This window comes from Oncorhynchus keta, chromosome 33, assembly GCF_023373465.1.
Source record: "Oncorhynchus keta strain PuntledgeMale-10-30-2019 chromosome 33, Oket_V2, whole genome shotgun sequence".
Lineage (NCBI taxonomy): Eukaryota > Metazoa > Chordata > Actinopteri > Salmoniformes > Salmonidae > Oncorhynchus > Oncorhynchus keta.
In genome coordinates this window covers 1,716,900-1,736,867 of record NC_068453.1, presented here as the reverse complement: position 1 = coordinate 1,736,867, position 19,968 = coordinate 1,716,900, and the positions used below count along the sequence as shown (strand labels likewise).

General features: G+C 43.8%; 22 non-coding genes across 22 annotated transcripts; all 22 read right to left on the bottom strand.

Annotated features, from left to right (window-relative positions):
- Positions 1–272: 272 nt before the first annotated feature.
- Positions 273–344, bottom strand: trnap-ugg (transfer RNA proline (anticodon UGG)). The gene has a single exon. It is a non-coding gene; the product is annotated as a tRNA-Pro (tRNA).
- Positions 345–1,206: 862 nt separating this feature from the next.
- On the bottom strand, positions 1,207–1,278 carry trnap-ugg (transfer RNA proline (anticodon UGG)). Its single transcript has one exon. It is a non-coding gene; the product is annotated as a tRNA-Pro (tRNA).
- An 862-nt stretch (positions 1,279–2,140) lies between these two features.
- On the bottom strand, positions 2,141–2,212 carry trnap-ugg (transfer RNA proline (anticodon UGG)). Its single transcript has one exon. It is a non-coding gene; the product is annotated as a tRNA-Pro (tRNA).
- Positions 2,213–3,067: 855 nt separating this feature from the next.
- trnap-ugg (transfer RNA proline (anticodon UGG)) lies at positions 3,068–3,139 on the bottom strand. The gene has a single exon. It is a non-coding gene; the product is annotated as a tRNA-Pro (tRNA).
- Positions 3,140–3,995: 856 nt separating this feature from the next.
- Positions 3,996–4,067, bottom strand: trnap-ugg (transfer RNA proline (anticodon UGG)). The gene has a single exon. It is a non-coding gene; the product is annotated as a tRNA-Pro (tRNA).
- An 857-nt stretch (positions 4,068–4,924) lies between these two features.
- trnap-ugg (transfer RNA proline (anticodon UGG)) lies at positions 4,925–4,996 on the bottom strand. Its single transcript has one exon. It is a non-coding gene; the product is annotated as a tRNA-Pro (tRNA).
- Positions 4,997–5,851: 855 nt separating this feature from the next.
- trnap-ugg (transfer RNA proline (anticodon UGG)) lies at positions 5,852–5,923 on the bottom strand. The gene has a single exon. It is a non-coding gene; the product is annotated as a tRNA-Pro (tRNA).
- Positions 5,924–6,780: 857 nt separating this feature from the next.
- trnap-ugg (transfer RNA proline (anticodon UGG)) lies at positions 6,781–6,852 on the bottom strand. Its single transcript has one exon. It is a non-coding gene; the product is annotated as a tRNA-Pro (tRNA).
- Positions 6,853–7,709: 857 nt separating this feature from the next.
- trnap-ugg (transfer RNA proline (anticodon UGG)) lies at positions 7,710–7,781 on the bottom strand. Its single transcript has one exon. It is a non-coding gene; the product is annotated as a tRNA-Pro (tRNA).
- Positions 7,782–8,635: 854 nt separating this feature from the next.
- On the bottom strand, positions 8,636–8,707 carry trnap-ugg (transfer RNA proline (anticodon UGG)). The gene has a single exon. It is a non-coding gene; the product is annotated as a tRNA-Pro (tRNA).
- An 856-nt stretch (positions 8,708–9,563) lies between these two features.
- On the bottom strand, positions 9,564–9,635 carry trnap-ugg (transfer RNA proline (anticodon UGG)). Its single transcript has one exon. It is a non-coding gene; the product is annotated as a tRNA-Pro (tRNA).
- An 862-nt stretch (positions 9,636–10,497) lies between these two features.
- On the bottom strand, positions 10,498–10,569 carry trnap-ugg (transfer RNA proline (anticodon UGG)). Its single transcript has one exon. It is a non-coding gene; the product is annotated as a tRNA-Pro (tRNA).
- Positions 10,570–11,425: 856 nt separating this feature from the next.
- trnap-ugg (transfer RNA proline (anticodon UGG)) lies at positions 11,426–11,497 on the bottom strand. The gene has a single exon. It is a non-coding gene; the product is annotated as a tRNA-Pro (tRNA).
- Positions 11,498–12,354: 857 nt separating this feature from the next.
- trnap-ugg (transfer RNA proline (anticodon UGG)) lies at positions 12,355–12,426 on the bottom strand. The gene has a single exon. It is a non-coding gene; the product is annotated as a tRNA-Pro (tRNA).
- Positions 12,427–13,298: 872 nt separating this feature from the next.
- trnap-ugg (transfer RNA proline (anticodon UGG)) lies at positions 13,299–13,370 on the bottom strand. Its single transcript has one exon. It is a non-coding gene; the product is annotated as a tRNA-Pro (tRNA).
- Positions 13,371–14,231: 861 nt separating this feature from the next.
- trnap-ugg (transfer RNA proline (anticodon UGG)) lies at positions 14,232–14,303 on the bottom strand. The gene has a single exon. It is a non-coding gene; the product is annotated as a tRNA-Pro (tRNA).
- Positions 14,304–15,160: 857 nt separating this feature from the next.
- Positions 15,161–15,232, bottom strand: trnap-ugg (transfer RNA proline (anticodon UGG)). The gene has a single exon. It is a non-coding gene; the product is annotated as a tRNA-Pro (tRNA).
- Positions 15,233–16,089: 857 nt separating this feature from the next.
- trnap-ugg (transfer RNA proline (anticodon UGG)) lies at positions 16,090–16,161 on the bottom strand. The gene has a single exon. It is a non-coding gene; the product is annotated as a tRNA-Pro (tRNA).
- Positions 16,162–17,019: 858 nt separating this feature from the next.
- trnap-ugg (transfer RNA proline (anticodon UGG)) lies at positions 17,020–17,091 on the bottom strand. The gene has a single exon. It is a non-coding gene; the product is annotated as a tRNA-Pro (tRNA).
- Positions 17,092–17,946: 855 nt separating this feature from the next.
- trnap-ugg (transfer RNA proline (anticodon UGG)) lies at positions 17,947–18,018 on the bottom strand. Its single transcript has one exon. It is a non-coding gene; the product is annotated as a tRNA-Pro (tRNA).
- An 862-nt stretch (positions 18,019–18,880) lies between these two features.
- On the bottom strand, positions 18,881–18,952 carry trnap-ugg (transfer RNA proline (anticodon UGG)). The gene has a single exon. It is a non-coding gene; the product is annotated as a tRNA-Pro (tRNA).
- Positions 18,953–19,812: 860 nt separating this feature from the next.
- trnap-ugg (transfer RNA proline (anticodon UGG)) lies at positions 19,813–19,884 on the bottom strand. The gene has a single exon. It is a non-coding gene; the product is annotated as a tRNA-Pro (tRNA).
- Between the last annotated feature and the right edge of the window lie 84 nt (positions 19,885–19,968).

The window sequence follows — 19,968 nt, the reverse complement described above, 5'->3', positions numbered from 1 at the left end:
ATGCTGTTCTCAGTTTTGCTCTACGACCCCCTCAAGTGCCACGGGACTCGTCTGAAGGTAACCTATGTCCCAGTAAAATGACAGATTTTTAACCAAGGAAGAAATTAATAAATGTTGTGCGATGCTGAAGCCACTAGTGCAGAGCCCAATGGATTAGCAGTCCATTGCCTTAATCACTCATCCACCTGGTCCTGCACTCCTGTGGTGGCAGTCGCCCCTCCAACCAGTTGCCCAAGATCCGCCTGTCTCAGATTGTGAAAGGCTCTTCAAAAGGGCTCGTCCGGGATTTGAACCCGGGACCTCTCGCACCCAAAGCGAGAATCATACCCCTAGACCAACGAGCCATTTATTTCAAGACATTGTTTTGCAGTCGCCAGCAATGACGGTGAAGACATGGATTGACGGGTCGATGTTGCCAGGCCACAGTGAATCACGTGAGTGTTGGTGGTATACTTGTGAGCATAGCTCTCTTCCAAGCAGTTGACCAGGTTTCAGTTCAAATACTCTGTAATTCATCTGCTGAGTCTTTCAGATTCAATCTTCATTAGCTGTAACAGCAAGAAACAAATTAAGAAAGAGCTAAATGTAGATTTTGACAATGAAAAAGTAGACATCAAAATCAATTGGAACTCATTTCATTTGATCCGATTGACGCACCGGTATGTGAATAAAATTTAAAAAAACATTGGAATCTGTCAGTATTAAACGAGAAATGTATCGTATTTTGCACTGGATGCTTCTCAATCCGACCATAACTGCTGATGTCACACCTCTGCATCTTTGGTGAAATGTGGCAGAGCGAGAGCAATATTTGTCAAAACATGACACATCCCTAAAATCTGTCTTCTCATACAAATGTCTGTAGCTTCCGAACGGTTTGACCTACAACATAGTTTGACCATTCTATGGAAAGGGGAGACTCTCACAAACACAATGCTGTTCTCAGTTTTGCTCTACGACCCCCTCAAGTGCCACGGGACTCGTCTGAAGGTAACCTATGTCCCAGTAAAATGACAGATTTCTTAACCAAGGAAGAAATTAATAAATGTTGTGCGATGCTGAAGCCACTAGTGCAGAGCCCAATGGATTAGCAGTCCATTGCCTTAATCACTCATCCACCTGGTCCTGCACTCCTGTGGTGGCAGTCGCCCCTCCAACCAGTTGCCCAAGATCCGCCTGTCTCAGATTGTGAAAGGCTCTTCAAAAGGGCTCGTCCGGGATTTGAACCCGGGACCTCTCGCACCCAAAGCGAGAATCATACCCCTAGACCAACGAGCCATTTATTTCAAGACATTGTTTTGCAGTCGCCAGCAATGACGGTGAAGACATGGATTGACGGGTCGATGTTGCCAGGCCACAGTGAATCACGTGAGTGTTGGTGGTATACTTGTGAGCATAGCTCTCTTCCAAGCAGTTGACCAGGTTTCAGTTCAAATACTCTGTAATTCATCTGCTGAGTCTTTCAGATTCAATCTTCATTAGCTGTAACAGCAAGAAACAAATTTAGAAAGAGCTAAATGTAGATTTTGACAATGAAAAAGTAGACATCAAAATCAATTGGAACTCATTTCATTTGATCCGATTGACGCACCGGTATGTGAATAAAATAAAAAAAAACATTGGAATCTGTCAGTATTAAACGAGAAATGTATCGTATTTTGCACTGGATGCTTCTCAATCCGACCATAACTGCTGATGTCACACCTCTGCATCTTTGGTGAAATGTGGCAGAGCGAGAGCAATATTTGTCAAAACATGACACATCCCTAAAATCTGTCTTCTCATACAAATGTCTGTAGCTTCCGAACGGTTTGACCTACAACATAGTTTGACCATTCTATGGAAAGGGGAGACTCTCACAAACACAATGCTGTTCTCAGTTCTGCTCTACGACCCCCACAAGTGCCACGGGACTCGTCTGAAGGTCACCTATGTCCCAGTAAAATGACAGATGTTTTAACCAAGGAAGAAATTAATAAATGTTGTGCGATGCTGAAGCCACTAGTGCAGAGCCCAATGGATTAGCAGTCCATTGCCTTAATCACTCATCCACCTGGTCCTGCACTCCTGTGGTGGCAGTCGCCCCTCCAACCAGTTGCCCAAGATCCGCCTGTCTCAGATTGTGAAAGGCTCTTCAAAAGGGCTCGTCCGGGATTTGAACCCGGGACCTCTCGCACCCAAAGCGAGAATCATACCCCTAGACCAACGAGCCATTTATTTCAAGACATTGTTTTGCAGTCGCCAGCAATGACGGTGAAGACATGGATTGACGGGTCGATGTTGCCAGGCCACAGTGAATCACGTGAGTGTTGGTGGTATACTTGTGAGCATAGCTCTCTTCCAAGCAGTTGACCAGGTTTCAGTTCAAATACTCTGTAATTCATCTGCTGAGTCTTTCAGATTCAATCTTCATTAGCTGTAACAGCAAGAAACAAATTAAGAAAGAGCTAAATGTAGATTTTGACAATGAAAAAGTAGACATCAAAATCAATTGGAACTCATTTCATTTGATCCGATTGACGCACCGGTATGTGAATAAAATAAAAAAAACTTTGGAATCTATCAGTATTAAACTAGAAATGTATCGTATTTTGCACTGGATGCTTCTCAATCCTACCATAACTGCTGATGTCACACCTCTGCATCTTTGGTGAAATGTGGCAGAGCGAGAGCAATATTTGTCAAAACACATCCCTAAAATCTGTCTTCTCATACAAATGTCTGTAGCTTCCGAACGGTTTGACCTACAACATAGTTTGACCATTCTATGGAAAGGGGAGACTCTCACAAACACAATGCTGTTCTCAGTTTTGCTCTACGACCCCCACCAGTGCCACGGGACTCGTCTGAAGGTCACCTATGTCCCAGTAAAATGACAGATTTTTAACCAAGGAAGAAATTAATAAATGTTGTGCGATGCTGAAGCCACTAGTGCAGAGCCCAATGGATTAGCAGTCCATTGCCTTAATCACTCATCCACCTGGTCCTGCACTCCTGTGGTGGCAGTCGCCCCTCCAACCAGTTGCCCAAGATCCGCCTGTCTCAGATTGTGAAAGGCTCTTCAAAAGGGCTCGTCCGGGATTTGAACCCGGGACCTCTCGCACCCAAAGCGAGAATCATACCCCTAGACCAACGAGCCATTTATTTCAAGACATTGTTTTGCAGTCGCCAGCAATGACGGTGAAGACATGGATTGACGGGTCGATGTTGCCAGGCCACAGTGAATCACGTGAGTGTTGGTGGTATACTTGTGAGCATAGCTCTCTTCCAAGCAGTTGACCAGGTTTCAGTTCAAATACTCTGTAATTCATCTGCTGAGTCTTTCAGATTCAATCTTCATTAGCTGTAACAGCAAGAAACAAATTAAGAAAGAGCAAATGTAGATTTTGACAATGAAAAAGTAGACATCAAAATCAATTGGAACTCATTTCATTTGATCCGATTGACGCACCGGTATGTGAATAAAATTTAAAAAAACATTGGAATCTGTCAGTATTAAACTAGAAATGTATCGTATTTTGCACTGGATGCTTCTCAATCCGACCATAACTGCTGATGTCACACCTCTGCATCTTTGGTGAAATGTGGCAGAGCGAGAGCAATATTTGTCAAAACACATCCCTAAAATCTGTCTTCTCATACAAATGTCTGTAGCTTCCGAACGGTTTGACCTACAACATAGTTTGACCATTCTATGGAAAGGGGAGACTCTCACAAACACAATGCTGTTCTCAGTTTTGCTCTACGACCCCCACAAGTGCCACGGGACTCGTCTGAAGGTCACCTATGTCCCAGTAAAATGACAGATGTTTTAACCAAGGAAGAAATTAATAAATGTTGTGCGATGCTGAAGCCACTAGTGCAGAGCCCAATGGATTAGCAGTCCATTGCCTTAATCACTCATCCACCTGGTCCTGCACTCCTGTGGTGGCAGTCGCCCCTCCAACCAGTTGTCCAAGATCCGCCTGTCTCAGATTGTGAAAGGCTCTTCAAAAGGGCTCGTCCGGGATTTGAACCCGGGACCTCTCGCACCCAAAGCGAGAATCATACCCCTAGACCAACGAGCCATTTATTTCAAGACATTGTTTTGCAGTCGCCAGCAATGACGGTGAAGACATGGATTGACGGGTCGATGTTGCCAGGCCACAGTGAATCACGTGAGTGTTGGTGGTATACTTGTGAGCATAGCTCTCTTCCAAGCAGTTGACCAGGTTTCAGTTCAAATACTCTGTAATTCATCTGCTGAGTCTTTCAGATTCAATCTTCATTAGCTGTAACAGCAAGAAACAAATTAAGAAAGAGCTAAATGTAGATTTTGACAATGAAAAAGTAGACATCAAAATCAATTGGAACTCATTTCATTTGATCCGATTGACGCACCGGTATGTGAATAAAATTTAAAAAAACATTGGAATCTGTCAGTATTAAACTAGAAATGTATCGTATTTTGCACTGGATGCTTCTCAATCCGACCATAACTGCTGATGTCACACCTCTGCATCTTTGGTGAAATGTGGCAGAGCGAGAGCAATATTTGTCAAAACACATCCCTAAAATCTGTCTTCTCATACAAATGTCTGTAGCTTCCGAACGGTTTGACCTACAACATAGTTTGACCATTCTATGGAAAGGGGAGACTCTCACAAACACAATGCTGTTCTCAGTTTTGCTCTACGACCCCCACAAGTGCCACGGGACTCGTCTGAAGGTCACCTATGTCCCAGTAAAATGACAGATGTTTTAACCAAGGAAGAAATTAATAAATGTTGTGCGATGCTGAAGCCACTAGTGCAGAGCCCAATGGATTAGCAGTCCATTGCCTTAATCACTCATCCACCTGGTCCTGCACTCCTGTGGTGGCAGTCGCCCCTCCAACCAGTTGTCCAAGATCCGCCTGTCTCAGATTGTGAAAGGCTCTTCAAAAGGGCTCGTCCGGGATTTGAACCCGGGACCTCTCGCACCCAAAGCGAGAATCATACCCCTAGACCAACGAGCCATTTATTTCAAGACATTGTTTTGCAGTCGCCAGCAATGACGGTGAAGACATGGATTGACGGGTCGATGTTGCCAGGCCACAGTGAATCACGTGAGTGTTGGTGGTATACTTGTGAGCATAGCTCTCTTCCAAGCAGTTGACCAGGTTTCAGTTCAAATACTCTGTAATTCATCTGCTGAGTCTTTCAGATTCAATCTTCATTAGCTGTAACAGCAAGAAACAAATTAAGAAAGAGCTAAATGTAGATTTTGACAATGAAAAAGTAGACATCAAAATCAATTGGAACTCATTTCATTTGATCCGATTGACGCACCGGTATGTGAATAAAATTTAAAAAACATTGGAATCTGTCAGTATTAAACTAGAAATGTATCGTATTTGCACTGGATGCTTCTCAATCCGACCATAACTGCTGATGTCACACCTCTGCATCTTTGGTGAAATGTGGCAGAGCGAGAGCAATATTTGTCAAAACACATCCCTAAAATCTGTCTTCTCATACAAATGTCTGTAGCTTCCGAACGGTTTGACCTACAACATAGTTTGACCATTCTATGGAAAGGGGAGACTCTCACAAACACAATGCTGTTCTCAGTTTTGCTCTACGACCCCCACAAGTGCCACGGGACTCGTCTGAAGGTCACCTATGTCCCAGTAAAATGACAGATGTTTTAACCAAGGAAGAAATTAATAAATGTTGTGCGATGCTGAAGCCACTAGTGCAGAGCCCAATGGATTAGCAGTCCATTGCCTTAATCACTCATCCACCTGGTCCTGCACTCCTGTGGTGGCAGTCGCCCCTCCAACCAGTTGTCCAAGATCCGCCTGTCTCAGATTGTGAAAGGCTCTTCAAAAGGGCTCGTCCGGGATTTGAACCCGGGACCTCTCGCACCCAAAGCGAGAATCATACCCCTAGACCAACGAGCCATTTATTTCAAGACATTGTTTTGCAGTCGCCAGCAATGACGGTGAAGACATGGATTGACGGGTCGATGTTGCCAGGCCACAGTGAATCACGTGAGTGTTGGTGGTATACTTGTGAGCATAGCTCTCTTCCAAGCAGTTGACCAGGTTTCAGTTCAAATACTCTGTAATTCATCTGCTGAGTCTTTCAGATTCAATCTTCATTAGCTGTAACAGCAAGAAACAAATTAAGAAAGAGCTAAATGTAGATTTTGACAATGAAAAAGTAGACATCAAAATCAATTGGAACTCATTTCATTTGATCCGATTGACGCACCGGTATGTGAATAAAATTTAAAAAAACATTGGAATCTGTCAGTATTAAACTAGAAATGTATCGTATTTTGCACTGGATGCTTCTCAATCCGACCATAACTGCTGATGTCACACCTCTGCATCTTTGGTGAAATGTGGCAGAGCGAGAGCAATATTTGTCAAAACACATCCCTAAAATCTGTCTTCTCATACAAATGTCTGTAGCTTCCGAACGGTTTGACCTACAACATAGTTTGACCATTCTATGGAAAGGGGAGACTCTCACAAACACAATGCTGTTCTCAGTTTTGCTCTACGACCCCCACAAGTGCCACGGGACTCGTCTGAAGGTCACCTATGTCCCAGTAAAATGACAGATGTTTTAACCAAGGAAGAAATTAATAAATGTTGTGCGATGCTGAAGCCACTAGTGCAGAGCCCAATGGATTAGCAGTCCATTGCCTTAATCACTCATCCACCTGGTCCTGCACTCCTGTGGTGGCAGTCGCCCCTCCAACCAGTTGTCCAAGATCCGCCTGTCTCAGATTGTGAAAGGCTCTTCAAAAGGGCTCGTCCGGGATTTGAACCCGGGACCTCTCGCACCCAAAGCGAGAATCATACCCCTAGACCAACGAGCCATTTATTTCAAGACATTGTTTTGCAGTCGCCAGCAATGACGGTGAAGACATGGATTGACGGGTCGATGTTGCCAGGCCACAGTGAATCACGTGAGTGTTGGTGGTATACTTGTGAGCATAGCTCTCTTCCAAGCAGTTGACCAGGTTTCAGTTCAAATACTCTGTAATTCATCTGCTGAGTCTTTCAGATTCAATCTTCATTAGCTGTAACAGCAAGAAACAAATTAAGAAAGAGCTAAATGTAGATTTTGACAATGAAAAAGTAGACATCAAAATCAATTGGAACTCATTTCATTTGATCCGATTGACGCACCGGTATGTGAATAAAATTTAAAAAAACATTGGAATCTGTCAGTATTAAACTAGAAATGTATCGTATTTTGCACTGGATGCTTCTCAATCCGACCATAACTGCTGATGTCACACCTCTGCATCTTTGGTGAAATGTGGCAGAGCGAGAGCAATATTTGTCAAAACACATCCCTAAAATCTGTCTTCTCATACAAATGTCTGTAGCTTCCGAACGGTTTGACCTACAACATAGTTTGACCATTCTATGGAATGGGGAGACTCTCACAAACACAATGCTGTTCTCAGTTTTGCTCTACGACCCCCACAAGTGCCACGGGACTCGTCTGAAGGTCACCTATGTCCCAGTAAAATGACAGATGTTTTAACCAAGGAAGAAATTAATAAATGTTGTGCGATGCTGAAGCCACTAGTGCAGAGCCCAATGGATTAGCAGTCCATTGCCTTAATCACTCATCCACCTGGTCCTGCACTCCTGTGGTGGCAGTCGCCCCTCCAACCAGTTGTCCAAGATCCGCCTGTCTCAGATTGTGAAAGGCTCTTCAAAAGGGCTCGTCCGGGATTTGAACCCGGGACCTCTCGCACCCAAAGCGAGAATCATACCCCTAGACCAACGAGCCATTTATTTCAAGACATTGTTTTGCAGTCGCCAGCAATGACGGTGAAGACATGGATTGACGGGTCGATGTTGCCAGGCCACAGTGAATCACGTGAGTGTTGGTGGTATACTTGTGAGCATAGCTCTCTTCCAAGCAGTTGACCAGGTTTCAGTTCAAATACTCTGTAATTCATCTGCTGAGTCTTTCAGATTCAATCTTCATTAGCTGTAACAGCAAGAAACAAATTAAGAAAGAGCTAAATGTAGATTTTGACAATGAAAAAGTAGACATCAAAATCAATTGGAACTCATTTCATTTGATCCGATTGACGCACCGGTATGTGAATAAAATTTAAAAAAACATTGGAATCTGTCAGTATTAAACTAGAAATGTATCGTATTTTGCACTGGATGCTTCTCAATCCGACCATAACTGCTGATGTCACACCTCTGCATCTTTGGTGAAATGTGGCAGAGCGAGAGCAATATTTGTCAAAACACATCCCTAAAATCTGTCTTCTCATACAAATGTCTGTAGCTTCCGAACGGTTTGACCTACAACATAGTTTGACCATTCTATGGAAAGGGGAGACTACAAACACAATGCTGTTCTCAGTTTTGCTCTACGACCCCCACAAGTGCCACGGGACTCGTCTGAAGGTCACCTATGTCCCAGTAAAATGACAGATGTTTTAACCAAGGAAGAAATTAATAAATGTTGTGCGATGCTGAAGCCACTAGTGCAGAGCCCAATGGATTAGCAGTCCATTGCCTTAATCACTCATCCACCTGGTCCTGCACTCCTGTGGTGGCAGTCGCCCCTCCAACCAGTTGTCCAAGATCCGCCTGTCTCAGATTGTGAAAGGCTCTTCAAAAGGGCTCGTCCGGGATTTGAACCCGGGACCTCTCGCACCCAAAGCGAGAATCATACCCCTAGACCAACGAGCCATTTATTTCAAGACATTGTTTTGCAGTCGCCAGCAATGACGGTGAAGACATGGATTGACGGGTCGATGTTGCCAGGCCACAGTGAATCACGTGAGTGTTGGTGGTATACTTGTGAGCATAGCTCTCTTCCAAGCAGTTGACCAGGTTTCAGTTCAAATACTCTGTAATTCATCTGCTGAGTCTTTCAGATTCAATCTTCATTAGCTGTAACAGCAAGAAACAAATTAAGAAAGAGCTAAATGTAGATTTTGACAATGAAAAAGTAGACATCAAAATCAATTGGAACTCATTTCATTTGATCCGATTGACGCACCGGTATGTGAATAAAATTTAAAAAACATTGGAATCTGTCAGTATTAAACTAGAAATGTATCGTATTTTGCACTGGATGCTTCTCAATCCGACCATAACTGCTGATGTCACACCTCTGCATCTTTGGTGAAATGTGGCAGAGCGAGAGCAATATTTGTCAAAACACATCCCTAAAATCTGTCTTCTCATACAAATGTCTGTAGCTTCCGAACGGTTTGACCTACAACATAGTTTGACCATTCTATGGAATGGGGAGACTCTCACAAACACAATGCTGTTCTCAGTTTTGCTCTACGACCCCCACAAGTGCCACGGGACTCGTCTGAAGGTCACCTATGTCCCAGTAAAATGACAGATGTTTTAACCAAGGAAGAAATTAATAAATGTTGTGCGATGCTGAAGCCACTAGTGCAGAGCCCAATGGATTAGCAGTCCATTGCCTTAATCACTCATCCACCTGGTCCTGCACTCCTGTGGTGGCAGTCGCCCCTCCAACCAGTTGTCCAAGATCCGCCTGTCTCAGATTGTGAAAGGCTCTTCAAAAGGGCTCGTCCGGGATTTGAACCCGGGACCTCTCGCACCCAAAGCGAGAATCATACCCCTAGACCAACGAGCCATTTATTTCAAGACATTGTTTTGCAGTCGCCAGCAATGACGGTGAAGACATGGATTGACGGGTCGATGTTGCCAGGCCACAGTGAATCACGTGAGTGTTGGTGGTATACTTGTGAGCATAGCTCTCTTCCAAGCAGTTGACCAGGTTTCAGTTCAAATACTCTGTAATTCATCTGCTGAGTCTTTCAGATTCAATCTTCATTAGCTGTAACAGCAAGAAACAAATTAAGAAAGAGCTAAATGTAGATTTTGACAATGAAAAAGTAGACATCAAAATCAATTGGAACTCATTTCATTTGATCCGATTGACGCACCGGTATGTGAATAAAATTTAAAAAAACATTGGAATCTGTCAGTATTAAACTAGAAATGTATCGTATTTTGCACTGGATGCTTCTCAATCCGACCATAACTGCTGATGTCACACCTCTGCATCTTTGGTGAAATGTGGCAGAGCGAGAGCAATATTTGTCAAAACACATCCCTAAAATCTGTCTTCTCATACAAATGTCTGTAGCTTCCGAACGGTTTGACCTACAACATAGTTTGACCATTCTATGGAATGGGGAGACTCTCACAAACACAATGCTGTTCTCAGTTTTGCTCTACGACCCCCACAAGTGCCACGGGACTCGTCTGAAGGTCACCTATGTCCCAGTAAAATGACAGATGTTTTAACCAAGGAAGAAATTAATAAATGTTGTGCGATGCTGAAGCCACTAGTGCAGAGCCCAATGGATTAGCAGTCCATTGCCTTAATCACTTAATCACTCATCCTGGTCCTGCACTCCTGTGGTGGCAGTCGCCCCTCCAACCAGTTGTCCAAGATCCGCCTGTCTCAGATTGTGAAAGGCTCTTCAAAAGGGCTCGTCCGGGATTTGAACCCGGGACCTCTCGCACCCAAAGCGAGAATCATACCCCTAGACCAACGAGCCATTTATTTCAAGACATTGTTTTGCAGTCGCCAGCAATGACGGTGAAGACATGGATTGACGGGTCGATGTTGCCAGGCCACAGTGAATCACGTGAGTGTTGGTGGTATACTTGTGAGCATAGCTCTCTTCCAAGCAGTTGACCAGGTTTCAGTTCAAATACTCTGTAATTCATCTGCTGAGTCTTTCAGATTCAATCTTCATTAGCTGTAACAGCAAGAAACAAATTAAGAAAGAGCTAAATGTAGATTTTGACATGAAAAAGTAGACATCAAAATCAATTGGAACTCATTTCATTTGATCCGATTGACGCACCGGTATGTGAATAAAATTTAAAAAAACATTGGAATCTGTCAGTATTAAACTAGAAATGTATCGTATTTTGCACTGGATGCTTCTCAATCCGACCATAACTGCTGATGTCACACCTCTGCATCTTTGGTGAAATGTGGCAGAGCGAGAGCAATATTTGTCAAAACACATCCCTAAAATCTGTCTTCTCATACAAATGTCTGTAGCTTCCGAACGGTTTGACCTACAACATAGTTTGACCATTCTATGGAATGGGGAGACTCTCACAAACACAATGCTGTTCTCAGTTTTGCTCTACGACCCCCACAAGTGCCACGGGACTCGTCTGAAGGTCACCTATGTCCCAGTAAAATGACAGATGTTTTAACCAAGGAAGAAATTAATAAATGTTGTGCGATGCTGAAGCCACTAGTGCAGAGCCCAATGGATTAGCAGTCCATTGCCTTAATCACTCATCCACCTGGTCCTGCACTCCTGTGGTGGCAGTCGCCCCTCCAACCAGTTGTCCAAGATCCGCCTGTCTCAGATTGTGAAAGGCTCTTCAAAAGGGCTCGTCCGGGATTTGAACCCGGGACCTCTCGCACCCAAAGCGAGAATCATACCCCTAGACCAACGAGCCATTTATTTCAAGACATTGTTTTGCAGTCGCCAGCAATGACGGTGAAGACATGGATTGACGGGTCGATGTTGCCAGGCCACAGTGAATCACGTGAGTGTTGGTGGTATACTTGTGAGCATAGCTCTCTTCCAAGCAGTTGACCAGGTTTCAGTTCAAATACTCTGTAATTCATCTGCTGAGTCTTTCAGATTCAATCTTCATTAGCTGTAACAGCAAGAAACAAATTAAGAAAGAGCTAAATGTAGATTTTGACAATGAAAAAGTAGACATCAAAATCAATTGGAACTCATTTCATTTGATCCGATTGACGCACCGGTATGTGAATAAAATTTAAAAAAACATTGGAATCTGTCAGTATTAAACTAGAAATGTATCGTATTTTGCACTGGATGCTTCTCAATCCGACCATAACTGCTGATGTCACACCTCTGCATCTTTGGTGAAATGTGGCAGAGCGAGAGCAATATTTGTCAAAACACATCCCTAAAATCTGTCTTCTCATACAAATGTCTGTAGCTTCCGAACGGTTTGACCTACAACATAGTTTGACCATTCTATGGAATGGGGAGACTCTCACAAACACAATGCTGTTCTCAGTTTTGCTCTACGACCCCCACAAGTGCCACGGGACTCGTCTGAAGGTCACCTATGTCCCAGTAAAATGACAGATGTTTTAACCAAGGAAGAAATTAATAAATGTTGTGCGATGCTGAAGCCACTAGTGCAGAGCCCAATGGATTAGCAGTCCATTGCCTTAATCACTCATCCACCTGGTCCTGCACTCCTGTGGTGGCAGTCGCCCCTCCAACCAGTTGTCCAAGATCCGCCTGTCTCAGATTGTGAAAGGCTCTTCAAAAGGGCTCGTCCGGGATTTGAACCCGGGACCTCTCGCACCCAAAGCGAGAATCATACCCCTAGACCAACGAGCCATTTATTTCAAGACATTGTTTTGCAGTCGCCAGCAATGACGGTGAAGACATGGATTGACGGGTCGATGTTGCCAGGCCACAGTGAATCACGTGAGTGTTGGTGGTATACTTGTGAGCATAGCTCTCTTCCAAGCAGTTGACCAGGTTTCAGTTCAAATACTCTGTAATTCATCTGCTGAGTCTTTCAGATTCAATCTTCATTAGCTGTAACAGCAAGAAACAAATTAAGAAAGAGCTAAATGTAGATTTTGACAATGAAAAAGTAGACATCAAAATCAATTGGAACTCATTTCATTTGATCCGATTGACGCACCGGTATGTGAATAAAATTTAAAAAAACATTGGAATCTGTCAGTATTAAACTAGAAATGTATCGTATTTGCACTGGATGCTTCTCAATCCGACCATAACTGCTGATGTCACACCTCTGCATCTTTGGTGAAATGTGGCAGAGCGAGAGCAATATTTGTCAAAACACATCCCTAAAATCTGTCTTCTCATACAAATGTCTGTAGCTTCCGAACGGTTTGACCTACAACATAGTTTGACCATTCTATGGAATGGGGAGACTCTCACAAACACAATGCTGTTCTCAGTTTTGCTCTACGACCCCCACAAGTGCCACGGGACTCGTCTGAAGGTCACCTATGTCCCAGTAAAATGACAGATGTTTTAACCAAGGAAGAAATTAATAAATGTTGTGCGATGCTGAAGCCACTAGTGCAGAGCCCAATGGATTAGCAGTCCATTGCCTTAGCAGTCCATTGCCTTAATCACTCATCCACCTGGTCCTGCACTCCTGTGGTGGCAGTCGCCCCTCCAACCAGTTGTCCAAGATCCGCCTGTCTCAGATTGTGAAAGGCTCTTCAAAAGGGCTCGTCCGGGATTTGAACCCGGGACCTCTCGCACCCAAAGCGAGAATCATACCCCTAGACCAACGAGCCATTTATTTCAAGACATTGTTTTGCAGTCGCCAGCAATGACGGTGAAGACATGGATTGACGGGTCGATGTTGCCAGGCCACAGTGAATCACGTGAGTGTTGGTGGTATACTTGTGAGCATAGCTCTCTTCCAAGCAGTTGACCAGGTTTCAGTTCAAATACTCTGTAATTCATCTGCTGAGTCTTTCAGATTCAATCTTCATTAGCTGTAACAGCAAGAAACAAATTAAGAAAGAGCTAAATGTAGATTTTGACAATGAAAAAGTAGACATCAAAATCAATTGGAACTCATTTCATTTGATCCGATTGACGCACCGGTATGTGAATAAAATTTAAAAAAACATTGGAATCTGTCAGTATTAAACTAGAAATGTATCGTATTTTGCACTGGATGCTTCTCAATCCGACCATAACTGCTGATGTCACACCTCTGCATCTTTGGTGAAATGTGGCAGAGCGAGAGCAATATTTGTCAAAACACATCCCTAAAATCTGTCTTCTCATACAAATGTCTGTAGCTTCCGAACGGTTTGACCTACAACATAGTTTGACCATTCTATGGAAAGGGGAGACTCTCACAAACACAATGCTGTTCTCAGTTTTGCTCTACGACCCCCACAAGTGCCACGGGACTCGTCTGAAGGTCACCTATGTCCCAGTAAAATGACAGATGTTTTAACCAAGGAAGAAATTAATAAATGTTGTGCGATGCTGAAGCCACTAGTGCAGAGCCCAATGGATTAGCAGTCCATTGCCTTAATCAATCACTCATCCACCTGGTCCTGCACTCCTGTGGTGGCAGTCGCCCCTCCAACCAGTTGTCCAAGATCCGCCTGTCTCAGATTGTGAAAGGCTCTTCAAAAGGGCTCGTCCGGGATTTGAACCCGGGACCTCTCGCACCCAAAGCGAGAATCATACCCCTAGACCAACGAGCCATTTATTTCAAGACATTGTTTTGCAGTCGCCAGCAATGACGGTGAAGACATGGATTGACGGGTCGATGTTGCCAGGCCACAGTGAATCACGTGAGTGTTGGTGGTATACTTGTGAGCATAGCTCTCTTCCAAGCAGTTGACCAGGTTTCAGTTCAAATACTCTGTAATTCATCTGCTGAGTCTTTCAGATTCAATCTTCATTAGCTGTAACAGCAAGAAACAAATTAAGAAAGAGCTAAATGTAGATTTTGACAATGAAAAAGTAGACATCAAAATCAATTGGAACTCATTTCATTTGATCCGATTGACGCACCGGTATGTGAATAAAATTTAAAAAAACATTGGAATCTGTCAGTATTAAACTAGAAATGTATCGTATTTTGCACTGGATGCTTCTCAATCCGACCATAACTGCTGATGTCACACCTCTGCATCTTTGGTGAAATGTGGCAGAGCGAGAGCAATATTTGTCAAAACACATCCCTAAAATCTGTCTTCTCATACAAATGTCTGTAGCTTCCGAACGGTTTGACCTACAACATAGTTTGACCATTCTATGGAAAGGGGAGACTCTCACAAACACAATGCTGTTCTCAGTTTTGCTCTACGACCCCCACAAGTGCCACGGGACTCGTCTGAAGGTCACCTATGTCCCAGTAAAATGACAGATGTTTTAACCAAGGAAGAAATTAATAAATGTTGTGCGATGCTGAAGCCACTAGTGCAGAGCCCAATGGATTAGCAGTCCATTGCCTTAATCACTCATCCACCTGGTCCTGCACTCCTGTGGTGGCAGTCGCCCCTCCAACCAGTTGTCCAAGATCCGCCTGTCTCAGATTGTGAAAGGCTCTTCAAAAGGGCTCGTCCGGGATTTGAACCCGGGACCTCTCGCACCCAAAGCGAGAATCATACCCCTAGACCAACGAGCCATTTATTTCAAGACATTGTTTTGCAGTCGCCAGCAATGACGGTGAAGACATGGATTGACGGGTCGATGTTGCCAGGCCACAGTGAATCACGTGAGTGTTGGTGGTATACTTGTGAGCATAGCTCTCTTCCAAGCAGTTGACCAGGTTTCAGTTCAAATACTCTGTAATTCATCTGCTGAGTCTTTCAGATTCAATCTTCATTAGCTGTAACAGCAAGAAACAAATTAAGAAAGAGCTAAATGTAGATTTTGACAATGAAAAAGTAGACATCAAAATCAATTGGAACTCATTTCATTTGATCCGATTGACGCACCGGTATGTGAATAAAATTTAAAAAAACATTGGAATCTGTCAGTATTAAACTAGAAATGTATCGTATTTTGCACTGGATGCTTCTCAATCCGACCATAACTGCTGATGTCACACCTCTGCATCTTTGGTGAAATGTGGCAGAGCGAGAGCAATATTTGTCAAAACACATCCCTAAAATCTGTCTTCTCATACAAATGTCTGTAGCTTCCGAACGGTTTGACCTACAACATAGTTTGACCATTCTATGGAAAGGGGAGACTCTCACAAACACAATGCTGTTCTCAGTTTTGCTCTACGACCCCCACAAGTGCCACGGGACTCGTCTGAAGGTCACCTATGTCCCAGTAAAATGACAGATGTTTTAACCAAGGAAGAAATTAATAAATGTTGTGCGATGCTGAAGCCACTAGTGCAGAGCCCAATGGATTAGCAGTCCATTGCCTTAATCACTCATCCACCTGGTCCTGCACTCCTGTGGTGGCAGTCGCCCCTCCAACCAGTTGTCCAAGATCCGCCTGTCTCAGATTGTGAAAGGCTCTTCAAAAGGGCTCGTCCGGGATTTGAACCCGGGACCTCTCGCACCCAAAGCGAGAATCATACCCCTAGACCAACGAGCCATTTATTTCAAGACATTGTTTTGCAGTCGCCAGCAATGACGGTGAAGACATGGATTGACGGGTCGATGTTGCCAGGCCACAGTGAATCACGTGAGTGTTGGTGGTATACTTGTGAGCATAGCTCTCTTCCAAGCAGTTGACCAGGTTTCAGTTCAAATACTCTGTAATTCATCTGCTGAGTCTTTCAGATTCAATCTTCATTAGCTGTAACAGCAAGAAACAAATTAAGAAAGAGCTAAATGTAGATTTTGACAATGAAAAAGTAGACATCAAAATCAATTGGAACTCATTTCATTTGATCCGATTGACGCACCGGTATGTGAATAAAATTTAAAAAAACATTGGAATCTGTCAGTATTAAACTAGAAATGTATCGTATTTTGCACTGGATGCTTCTCAATCCGACCATAACTGCTGATGTCACACCTCTGCATCTTTGGTGAAATGTGGCAGAGCGAGAGCAATATTTGTCAAAACACATCCCTAAAATCTGTCTTCTCATACAAATGTCTGTAGCTTCCGAACGGTTTGACCTACAACATAGTTTGACCATTCTATGGAAAGGGGAGACTCTCACAAACACAATGCTGTTCTCAGTTTTGCTCTACGACCCCCACAAGTGCCACGGGGACTCGTCTGAAGGTCACCTATGTCCCAGTAAAATGACAGATGTTTTAACCAAGGAAGAAATTAATAAATGTTGTGCGATGCTGAAGCCACTAGTGCAGAGCCCAATGGATTAGCAGTCCATTGCCTTAATCACTCATCCACCTGGTCCTGCACTCCTGTGGTGGCAGTCGCCCCTCCAACCAGTTGTCCAAGATCCGCCTGTCTCAGATTGTGAAAGGCTCTTCAAAAGGGCTCGTCCGGGATTTGAACCCGGGACCTCTCGCACCCAAAGCGAGAATCATACCCCTAGACCAACGAGCCATTTATTTCAAGACATTGTTTTGCAGTCGCCAGCAATGACGGTGAAGACATGGATTGACGGGTCGATGTTGCCAGGCCACAGTGAATCACGTGAGTGTTGGTGGTATACTTGTGAGCATAGCTCTCTTCCAAGCAGTTGACCAGGTTTCAGTTCAAATACTCTGTAATTCATCTGCTGAGTCTTTCAGATTCAATCTTCTAGCTGTAACAGCAAGAAACAAATTAAGAAAGAGCTAAATGTAGATTTTGACAATGAAAAAGTAGACATCAAAATCAATTGGAACTCATTTCATTTGATCCGATTGACGCACCGGTATGTGAATAAAATTTAAAAAAACATTGGAATCTGTCAGTATTAAACTAGAAATGTATCGTATTTTGCACTGGATGCTTCTCAATCCGACCATAACTGCTGATGTCACACCTCTGCATCTTTGGTGAAATGTGGCAGAGCGAGAGCAATATTTGTCAAAACACATCCCTAAAATCTGTCTTCTCATACAAATGTCTGTAGCTTCCGAACGGTTTGACCTACAACATAGTTTGACCATTCTATGGAAAGGGGAGACTCTCACAAACACAATGCTGTTCTCAGTTTTGCTCTACGACCCCCACAAGTGCCACGGGACTCGTCTGAAGGTCACCTATGTCCCAGTAAAATGACAGATTTTTTAACCAAGGAAGAAATTAATAAATGTTGTGCGATGCTGAAGCCACTAGTGCAGAGCCCAATGGATTAGCAGTCCATTGCCTTAATCACTCATCCACCTGGTCCTGCACTCCTGTGGTGGCAGTCACCCCTCCAACCAGTTGTCCAAGATCCGCCTGTCTCAGATTGTGAAAGGCTCTTCAAAAGGGCTCGTCCGGGATTTGAACCCGGGACCTCTCGCACCCAAAGCGAGAATCATACCCCTAGACCAACGAGCCATTTATTTCAAGACATTGTTTTGCAGTCGCCAGCAATGACGGTGAAGACATGGATTGACGGGTCGATGTTGCCAGGCCACAGTGAATCACGTGAGTGTTGGTGGTATACTTGTGAGCATAGCTCTCTTCCAAGCAGTTGACCAGGTTTCAGTTCAAATACTCTGTAATTCATCTGCTGAGTCTTTCAGATTCAATCTTCATTAGCTGTAACAGCAAGAAACAAATTAAGAAAGAGCTAAATGTAGATTTTGACAATGAAAAAGTAGACATCAAAATCAATTGGAACTCATTTCATTTGATCCGATTGACGCACCGGTATGTGAATAAAATTAAAAAAAACATTGGAATCTGTCAGTATTAAACGAGAAATGTATCGTATTTTGCACTGGATGCTTCTCAATCCGACCATAACTGCTGATGTCACACCTCTGCATCTTTGGTGAAATGTGGCAGAGCGAGAGCAATATTTGTCAAAACATGACACATCCCTAAAATCTGTCTTCTCATACAAATGTCTGTAGCTTCCGAACGGTTTGACCTACAACATAGTTTGACCATTCTATGGAAAGGGGAGACTCTCACAAACACAATGCTGTTCTCAGTTTTGCTCTACGACCCCCTCAAGTGCCACGGGACTCGTCTGAAGGTCACCTATGTCCCAGTAAAATGACAGATGTTTTAACCAAGGAAGAAATTAATAAATGTTGTGCGATGCTGAAGCCACTAGTGCAGAGCCCAATGGATTAGCAGTCCATTGCCTTAATCACTCATCCACCTGGTCCTGCACTCCTGTGGTGGCAGTCGCCCCTCCAACCAGTTGCCCAAGATCCGCCTGTCTCAGATTGTGAAAGGCTCTTCAAAAGGGCTCGTCCGGGATTTGAACCCGGGACCTCTCGCACCCAAAGCGAGAATCATACCCCTAGACCAACGAGCCATTTATTTCAAGACATTGTTTTGCAGTCGCCAGCAATGACGGTGAAGACATGGATTGACGGGTCGATGTTGCCAGGCCACAGTGAATCACGTGAGTGTTGGTGGTATACTTGTGAGCATAGCTCTCTTCCAAGCAGTTGACCAGGTTTCAGTTCAAATACTCTGTAATTCATCTGCTGAGTCTTTCAGATTCAATCTTCATTAGCTGTAACAGCAAGAAACAAATTAAGAAAGAGCTAAATGTAGATTTTGACAATGAAAAAGTAGACATCAAAATCAATTGGAACTCATTTCATTTGATCCGATTGACGCACCGGTATGTGAATAAAATAAAAAAAACTTTGGAATCTATCAGTATTAAACTAGAAATGTATCGTATTTTGCACTGGATGCTTCTCAATCCTACCATAACTGCTGATGTCACACCTCTGCATCTTTGGTGAAATGTGGCAGAGCGAGAGCAATATTTGTCAAAACATGACACATCCCTAAAATCTGTCTTCTCATACAAATGTCTGTAGCTTCCGAACGGTTTGACCTACAACATAGTTTGACCATTCTATGGAAAGGGGAGACTCTCACAAACACAATGCTGTTCTCAGTTTTGCTCTACGACCCCCACAAGTGCCACGGGACTCGTCTGAAGGTCACCTATGTCCCAGTAAAATGACAGATTTTTAACCAAGGAAGAAATTAATAAATGTTGTGCGATGCTGAAGCCACTAGTGCAGAGCCCAATGGATTAGCAGTCCATTGCCTTAATCACTCATCCACCTGGTCCTGCACTCCTGTGGTGGCAGTCGCCCCTCCAACCAGTTGCCCAAGATCCGCCTGTCTCAGATTGTGAAAGGCTCTTCAAAAGGGCTCGTCCGGGATTTGAACCCGGGACCTCTCGCACCCAAAGCGAGAATCATACCCCTAGACCAACGAGCCATTTATTTCAAGACATTGTTTTGCAGTCGCCAGCAATGACGGTGAAGACATGGATTGACGGGTCGATGTTGCCAGGCCACAGTG